The following is a 9,302-nucleotide window of genomic DNA, read 5'->3' as shown; positions in this document are numbered from 1 at the left end:
ATCGAGCTAGATGTCTAAAAATGTGTTTTCTGTTCTCCCGTCAGATACCCAGCAGAACTTGTTAAGCTGCACAGTAACACAAAGGGGGGATTAAGGTCAAAACTGTGCTTTCTAAAGAGAGTTAACAGCTAAGTATGAACTGGAGCGAGGCACCACTGGCATGTTGGGCAGCCAGTATCCATCTGTTTCCTTGCTGTGATATTCCACCACGCAGGTTGGAGAATGCCTAAGTGGTCAATCCTACAGTTGTGCCAGATTGTGCAACAGTACCATAACAACATCCACTTTAATGAGAGAAAAGCTGTATCATGCTGTTTGAAAAGCTTGCTCAAATTCTAGTTCATACTTTCCATGTTATTTTTCTTGATTTTCCTAGTAACTTCCATTTTTTTACATTATTCATTTTTTTAAAAGTTCATTTAAAAATAGCTGTGGAACTCTCAAATATCCTTACCCGTATGTATTTTTTAATTTTCATTTTTAAAGATAGAAAAGGCTTCAAAAGCTGTCTCAGTACAATGTACATATATGGATTCAGATTATTTAGGAGACTAATGAAAGCCTTTCAACTGGGTCATAAGAGTGTCTGTGATACGTGGATAGAGTCGGTCAGTACTTTATGACTGGCAAGCTAACATCTAGTCAGTACCACCTTTCTTTGTGGCTGCATTACAGAATAAAAGATTAAGAGAAAGGTTAGGTTTGGGCTTCTCAAGGCATACACGTTTACATTCTTTAGCAGCATTGAAAAGATTCGTGTTTGCTCTTAGTGGAATGAGAGTTAAACATAAGTGGACAGACATTGTATATCACATCAGCACTACAGAATAATAACTACCAAAAAATAATTCTCAAGTAGAAGCCAGAAGACTGGCAGAACATGTTGTTTGGTCCTCTCTGAAGATCTGAAAAATCTGAGCACTCTGCTACTGCTCTAGCCTTTGGCTGCAGTGGGGATGATTGTTAATTTCAAATAGTTTGTATGTGTTAGGAAATAGGTCAGTCACAGAAATATTCCAGAATCCCTCCTAATTTACACCTTACTACTCTGATTCCATAGCCCACTGCCTATTCCTTCTTAATGATCTTTCTCTTCCTCCTCTTACCTGGTTTTAAATTTTCATACTCCACTAGCATGATATGAAAAATCAGGTCTTTGATATTTGGCACCTGCATTTAAAAAAAAAGAAAAAAAAATCAAGATTGCCTTGCCATTGTTTAGATAGTTTTAACAAGTTACAGGGTGGGAAAAAAGCCCTACTTATTGTGTTTCTATCCTCCACCCAGTGCTACGATGCTATTAGCATTTCTGTGTTCCTGCTTAAAATGTCTTGACATTTTTTCTTTATATGTTTCTGAGATAAGTAATAATTCTCTCTCCAGAGGAATCACATGAAATCTCTCCTTTATTTTTTCATTGTGGGGTCTGCAATCCTCATAGATTTTACAGGTTGTGCTTATTAGGAGGTATGGTCTGTCTGCATAAAAGCCCAGTGACTCTGCTTTGTTTTTCAACACATTTCTCTTGGCATAATATCCCCTAAAGGTGGGTTATGTGTCTTCTTGTGCTTACAAGCCAAAACTATTTCTAGTCTATCTACTTGGACAGTTTGCTCATGGTCTGTTTTTTTCCTATGCACAGATTTCCAAAAACACTTTTCAATACAAAGGAAGAGAAGGAATAATGTTTTTAAATGGATCAGCCCTCCTTTTCTATGGAGATGAGTGAAATCCCTGTGTTTTTAAACCATTTTACATGTTGATCTCAGTGTAATGCTCAAGTTCATATACACAGAGGTACAGGGCAAGTTAGTAAATACTAAGGAGATGCATAACTCTCTTTAAAATTTATCTAGACAGCCACAGCAGGTGGGTCCTGTTACTGTCCCCCCAGTATGTAAAAGGGGTTGTGTCTGCTTCTGAAGCAAATCAAAATGATGCCAGAACAAAAGGGTCCTGAAAGAGAATTCAGTTCCAGTTGGAAGTTTAAGTTTGTTCTTACGAAATTAAAAGTGAAGCAAAGAGTTGGGGAGGTGTAAATTGGATTATATTCAGGGTGTGTGCTGTACTGGGGCAGCATTGGCAAACTGTTCTCTCATCCTCTGCCCTCTTATGACCCATCATTATGAGAGACTAACTGTATTGCATGAAACAGTATTCTTGGGGAAAAAAAGTCTATCCCACAGTCCTGTTTCAGCAACAGAAGATTCTGGACATGGTGGTGAGTTGGGGAGAGTAAAAACAAACTTCAGCAGTAGCGTGTGTGTCTTATGACAAAGAACAAACTTGAATATGATGTTGTTCATCATGATCAGTAAACAAGAAATTTGTTGTTAAGAAACTGCTTACCAGTGCTTAAGCAGCACTAATTTCAAGGATGTCATTGACTACACCAGCTTGACTTTTTCTAGGCTTCATGGGGTTAGGTTACAAGCATGGAAACTTTCATGAGTTGAGCATGCAATGGGAGAACTTTCTTATTGTTCCTGGAACACAGCAGAAAAGCATGCTGAGAACTGGAAGAACAACTTAGCAATAAAATAGGTGAATACAACAAATAGTTCCCAGGGTATGAGCTTTCAGGCAAAGCAAATTAATTCCTCATCCCAGCTGGTCTGCAAGTAATGGGTGAACCTGTAAGTAACCAGAGTTTGGTTAAGAATTAAAAAACTGGAATCTTCCTGCAGTCACGATCATATGACACTGTGCTTTATCTTCAAAACACCTATCCTCACAAAACCTGAGCAGCAGAGCTGTCATTAGTATATTGTATTAGATTCGTTCCTGAAACTAGAAGGACAACAATCACCACAAAAAAATTAGCACCATCTGCTGCAGTTTCCCGGTTGCCTTTGAACATTTCCTCTAGCATGCTGAACGAGGTCATGATAATGTTTGCTCATGAGGTCGCTGTGGAAGGTTGGCTTGGAGCAGGTATCGCATTTAGTCTTGATCCTGGAATTATATCAGAATGCATCACTGGCAGAAACTGTTTGCTGTGTGGAAGGTGGAAAGGGCTAAGCAAAGAGATCCTGGCATAAACAAGTGAAAAATCAGTATTACTGACCAGAATTATGTTTATGAGTTAACAGGCTGGAAAACCCTGACATTTCTCTGGGCACGTCTAACTGGCATGTTTGCTGCAGATAACCCAAGCTGCCACTGACTTGGCCAGAAAACACAAGACTAATATTTTCCTTTGTATAAACTGTTCCTGAGCTTTTCCCCCAAAGTATTGGAACATGCTTTTCATCAATATAGGTTGGCATGACTTCTTTTTCCGTCTGTTTGGGGGAGGGGGGACAGGATGGAGTCGATACTTTCATTTCTAAAAATAAACATCCCAGTTACACAGCCAAAAAATTGGAAACCTTCACGCAACAATAGTATTTAGAGTTTCCATTTACTTTGGCTTCCTCCTCTCGATTCCAGTGTTGTGGAAGAATATTTGCTATATGAGCAGTACAGGTTTATGTGAACAAAAGCTTATCATGCCAATCCAGCCAGTCAGCAGAGTATGCCCCCCCCGATGAGAGTAAAATCCATTAGTTTAAAGAACAATGTGGGGTAGGAGGGGCTGCTCTTCTTAGATCATCAAAAATCACAAGGTGGAGAATCCAAAGAGAAGCAGATCCCCAGGTCAGCCCCTGTAGGTCATCGCAGATGTCTGCTCATTGCTTGTTCTTGCTTTTTTCGTATAAAGGCTGCTCCTTTGGCAAGTGGATGGAATGGGATGATTGGTGGCACAATGACAACTGCAGTTGTGGGCGCTATCATCTGCCACCTACTGAACAGTAATTAATAAGGTCTGCCCTGAACAATACCGTTGGCTTGTCAAATGCTGACATGTGCAACGAATTCTAAAGGAAAGAGACACTCGGTCTGGGGTCCCACCCATCCACTCCCCCTCCTCCTTCTCATCTTCTCACCCTACTTAGAACCATTCTTTTTTTTTTCTTTTTTCTTTTTTTTTTTTTTTTCCACAGCAAAGGTTACAGTGTATAAAATATGACTGCAAAATATTTTGTCTCTTTGGTGTATGTTTCCAACAATGTCATGGAACTTCATTGGTGTGGTATAATTAGAGATCCATTCTGAATTCACAAAGAACAGGGTTTATTTGTCTATGTTGATGCTTTGCAGCTATGAGAGTTCTGTATGTTGCTGAAAATCACTGGTTGCTTCACTTTGTAAGTGCAGCTTTCTTTGCTCAGTAATCACCTTCTCTGTATTTTGTCACATAGTTTTCAAGTTTCATTTAACTGCAGTTCTTCAAGAGACATTATTAGCCAGAAATAAAGGAAAACATTTATTCTCTTTAATCTGAGGGAATTGTATTGCTGCTGGGTCAAAACATTCAGAGACACACAGTATTTTTAAGTAGAGATCCATTAAATTGCTGTCACATTTTCAAGGTAACTGCTCTATGGCACTGCCAGATCTGTATGCAGTTTAATTAATACTCATCACACAGTGAGGTAAACCAGGTGGAACTCCCCTGAGCTTGGTGTGGTTATCATTTTCAGAGAGCCTAAACTGATATTTCTACAACTGAACATATTAAAATTCTGAGTTCTGCTACAGCATGTAAATCTAGACTAAATTAATCACTTAACGTCCCAAATAGACAAAGAATTCTATTGCTTTACAGATGTGAAACTCAGAGCAGCATTAAGTGTGTATTTATCTTGCACAGTACTGTGCTACTGTCCTATACAGATACCCCAAACTAACAACATTTGAGCAAGCTTCAGGAACTGGAAGCGATAAAGCCATGTAAGAGTGGCACTCCGTTAAACTAACTGTCTTGCCGAGTGACAGTCTTCATAGCCAAAGTACAGTCCAATATCAGCCTATGTTAATGTAAGTATTACAGGGCACCATTTAGAAGCACCGGCTTGCACAGTGGTAGCTGCATTTTATGGTGTGAACATCCCCAGGGTTATCTACAGGCTACTGCTAGACTGCCTGAGAAAATGCAGATGAGGAAGCACATTAAAGCTCCTTGACCTGACTATATTATATGCACCGCTAGGACCTAGGGTGAATGTAGTTCAGTTCAGTGTGACATAGACACAGAGCAGGTCAAACCTAGGCTGCCTACCTGCTCCATTATCCCTTAGCAAACACAGTGATGATGCTTTTCTAGGCAGAATATAGTGACTAACTTATCTTCTCAATGTGAAGCATACTTGGGCCCATGCTGAGGATTAATGTAGTGCTAAACTTGTTCCCCCATCGTAGAGTAGCCTTACTACAGGGATATGCCCAAATATTTTGAAGAGGAATTGAATTTAGGCTTTAATACAGGAAATTGTCCATGTATCTATCTATAAAGGCAAAAGTGAGTGTGACTCACTTGGCGGCAGTGTTGATCTGCTCGAGGGTAGGAAGGCTCTGCAGAGGGACCTGGACAGGCTGGATCGATGGGCCGAGGCCAACTGGATGAGGGTCAACAAGGCCAAGTGCCGGGTCCTGCACTTCGGCCACAACAACCCCATGCAGCACTACAGGCTTGGGGGAGAGTGGCTGGAAAGCTGCCTGGCGGAAAAGGACCTGGGGGCGCTGGTCGACAGCCGGCTGAACATGAGCCGGCAGTGTGCCCAGGCGGCCAAGAAGGCCAACAGCATCCTGGCCTGTATCAGAAATTGTGTGGCCAGCAGGAGTAGGGAAGTGATCGTGCCCCTGTACTCGGCACTGGTGCGGCCGCACCTCGAATACTGTGTTCAGTTTTGGGCCCCTCACTACAAGAAGGACGTTGAGATGTTGGAGCGTGTCCAGAGAAGGGCAACGAGGCTGGTGAAGGGTCTGGAGAATAAGTCTTATGAGGAGCGGCTGAGGGAACTGGGGTTGTTTAGCCTGGAGAAAAGGAGGCTGAGGGGAGACCTCATCGCTCTCTACAACTACCTGAAAGGAGGTTGTAGCGAGGTGGGCGTTGGTCTCTTCTCCCAAGTAACTGGCGAAAGGACGAGAGGAAATGGCCTCAAGTTGCGCCAGGGGAGGTTTAGATTGGATGTGAGGAAAAATGTCTTTACTGAAAGAGTGGTTAAACATTGGAACAGGCTGCCCAGGGAAGTGGTTGAGTCCCCATCCCTGGAAGTATTTAAAAGACGGGTAGATGAGGCGCTTAGGGACATGGTTTAGTGGGCATGGTGGTGTTGGGTTGACGGTTGGACTCGATGATCTTGGAGGTCTCTTCCAACCTTTAATGATTCTATGATTCTATGATTCTATGACTGGAATTAAATCTACATCTGTTCTTACTCATGCTGCAATCATTGCTTTCCATTAATTTTATCAGATGTGTCAGGTGTAATTTTATCAGATGAGTCTCATGATATTGTAGACAATGTGCATTATGCCATGGCTGCTTTGTAGGATTTGGAAATAGGTGCTATTGACCCACTTCTGTGGAATACAAAACTGGATGAGAAGTAGATTTAGACAGGAATTAACGGACCTGAATTTGGCCACTTTGAATAAAAGTGAGAAAGTGCAGAGTATGTTTTATAAACATGCACAAATATACATATATATATATGTGTATGTGTGTGCCCATTTTCTTTTTTAACAGTAGTGACTCATCACAACTGGAAACGTGGCACCTTTCCTTATCACAGGTCTGGCGTTGTGCCCACTCTTTGTACGGAAGGAGTGAAAAGCTTTTTAATTTCTCCAGTCCAATTCATTATGCAGCGGTGCAGAAGTTGCCACATGTGTGCCGTTAGGAAGTCTCAGTGCAGATGGAAATAGACCTCATCACAAAATATAGGCATTCATCACTGGTGATGCTGAGCTTCCCCACTTGGAGAATGATTAGCTGACTTGAAGTTCATTTACAGACTGATCAAAGCCGTGAAATGGGGCTGACTGGCTAATGCGCGTTTATTCCCTCATGTCATTTGAAACAAATTGAAGGAAGACCAAAGGGTGACGATTTTTGAATACCACAGGTAAGAAAGGCCTCTTTCTCTGAGATTTGTAAATCCCCTTTTCACAGGAATAAAAGGTGACTTCTTTACAATTACATTTTGGATCCACATGGTGTATGGATTCAGCATAGCAAAAAAGCCCCCAAAACCTGGTGTTAAATAATATATGATCAGGCACTGACTGTATAAAACATGTGGGAAATCCTTAGAAGTTGATTATTTCTCATGATATGTAGAACAGTACAAATGGCTGGACTGGTTCTTCGTTTCTCTTTCTGATCTGGACAGCGCTAAGGACTTGCAACTTCCCTTGAGTTCACTAAGGTGCTAATGGAATCTAGACAGGGTTGAAATCACTGGTTTGAACTTATGGGGTTTGAGATTTATAATAATTCACCTCTGAAGACTATATGTCTGAGAGAATAGGGAATGGAGAAATTGAAACCTTCACAAAAAAGGGTTGCAGTGTCATTTAGAGTACTAACTGGCAATCTCCCTGTTAGCAATAAGAAGGGTTATGCTGAGTGAAGCCACCTCCTCAAAGGTGAGTTAAATGTTAGTGTTTTTTCCTAGCTCTCTTTCGGTTTTGGTTGTTCTTAAAGTCAAAGAAAGTGGGAGATCATTTTACTATAAACTTAATCAAAGTTTGGAACCAGGGTTTTGGTATTGGATGTATCTCCAGGGCAAATATCCATAAAATCAGATCTCTTATGATGTTTCATATATTAATTTTAGAAGGCAGGGACTGCACAGCACCCATTACAATGAAGTCCCAATCCTGATGGGAGGCAATTTGCACAGTGCAAGCAAATAATTGTTGTGATAGCAGACAGAATAATACATACAGCAGAGAATTCCAGAAACCTTTTCATACTAAGAAGATATCAGTGCCTTTCCCTATTTGATAGTGCTATGACACAGCAATATACCACGTGCCTGCATGTCACTCGAACAGATGCAGACTCCAGTCTTTCCAGTTCTGTTCTGCTTGAAACAGTGTCTGCTCAAATGGATTCTGTGGCTCATCTTGGGGCCTTGGAAAAGCTTGGTTCAAAGGGTCCCTTTTTTGTTAACAGTGATTCTTATTCATGGCTGTCTCTATGGCCCCTAGTTCCAGCTGGAGTCTGAAATGGAAGTACTGTATTAATGCTCCACAGCACAGGCTGGGGTTTTCCAGCCCAGCCAGATGCTGGAAGTCCTGGAAATCTTGCAAAAGAGCCTGCTTATATCTGCCAGCTCAGTTGTTGCTTGGTTGTCTACAGCTGTGGAGGTCTGGCTTTGATGGTCTGGATGCCCCCTACCAGTCCTGTGTTCACACATTCAGATTAAGATGGTTTGGTTGTGATCTAGACAGACAGACAGACAACTTTTTTAGATACTTTCCCAATTTTTATCCTACCCTTTCCACATAAGATTAGTACTGGCAGGTTGCAGCGTATCTTGACAATGGTATGGCACAAATCTGTAAAGGCCAAGGCTGGAAACAGATTGTCGCTTGAAGGGGAAACAGTGGCTGTGCATTCTTCTCTTTTATACTAAGATCGTATTAAACTTTACCAACCATTTTTTCTGGGTGGCTGACTCCCCTCTTGTGCCAGATCCTTTATACTAGTCAATGTACTGAGGAGGCAGAACTCTTCGTCTTTTCCATGCCTGGCCTTTTGCACTTGTAAGGAGAGGGCTAATGATAACTCTGCACTGAGAGTTCAAGGAACTTGAAGTGCTTTATTTATCCCCACTGTTCTGAACAATTGCGTAGATCAGTACACTGGCTTGTGATATCAGCTGGATGCACAAAAAGCTACTCTTACTTCTTTATTCCAACATTTTTTGCATCTTTTATCCAGCAGCGTGTCAAGTGTCAGGCTGCTGCTGCCTGTAAGGTGAAAAGAGTGTAACTGCTGATTTGTCAGGTGACACCAGGGATGAGTGAGTATGGGCTAACAGTCATAGACATCAGTAGTGCTAAATTCTGTTTTATATGTTAAATGTACAACTTAGAGGAGAGAGGAAAAAAAGAAAGCAAACATCTTACCATAACCCAAGTCTAGGTGGGAACAGGGAAAAAATGTATGTGCCAACCCTCTTCCTCTTTCCCCACTTTCCTCCCAGCATTTCAGTATAACCCAAATATAACCCAAACCTTTGGAGTATCTCAGCTATTAGAATAAGATGTTGTTTCATGTCTGGTTTCCATCTGGGTCTGGAGGCAGAAATGCCATAATACCACAAGACAAGCCTCTTGCGTGCTACTTCTGATCATGGACAGAAATCTGGCCTGCCCCCCAGAAGGGCCTAGATGTGTTACAGGATTAGCAGGCATCCCCCAGAGCTCTGGGAAGTAGTGCAGTGTCAGGCCGTCAGCTCCTT

This window comes from Pygoscelis adeliae, unplaced genomic scaffold (genome assembly GCF_000699105.1).
Source record: "Pygoscelis adeliae isolate BGI_AS28 unplaced genomic scaffold, ASM69910v1 Scaffold190, whole genome shotgun sequence".
Taxonomy (NCBI): Eukaryota; Metazoa; Chordata; class Aves; order Sphenisciformes; family Spheniscidae; genus Pygoscelis; species Pygoscelis adeliae.
The sequence above is the reverse complement of the archived record's forward strand: the minus strand, read 5'-3'. Positions refer to the sequence as shown.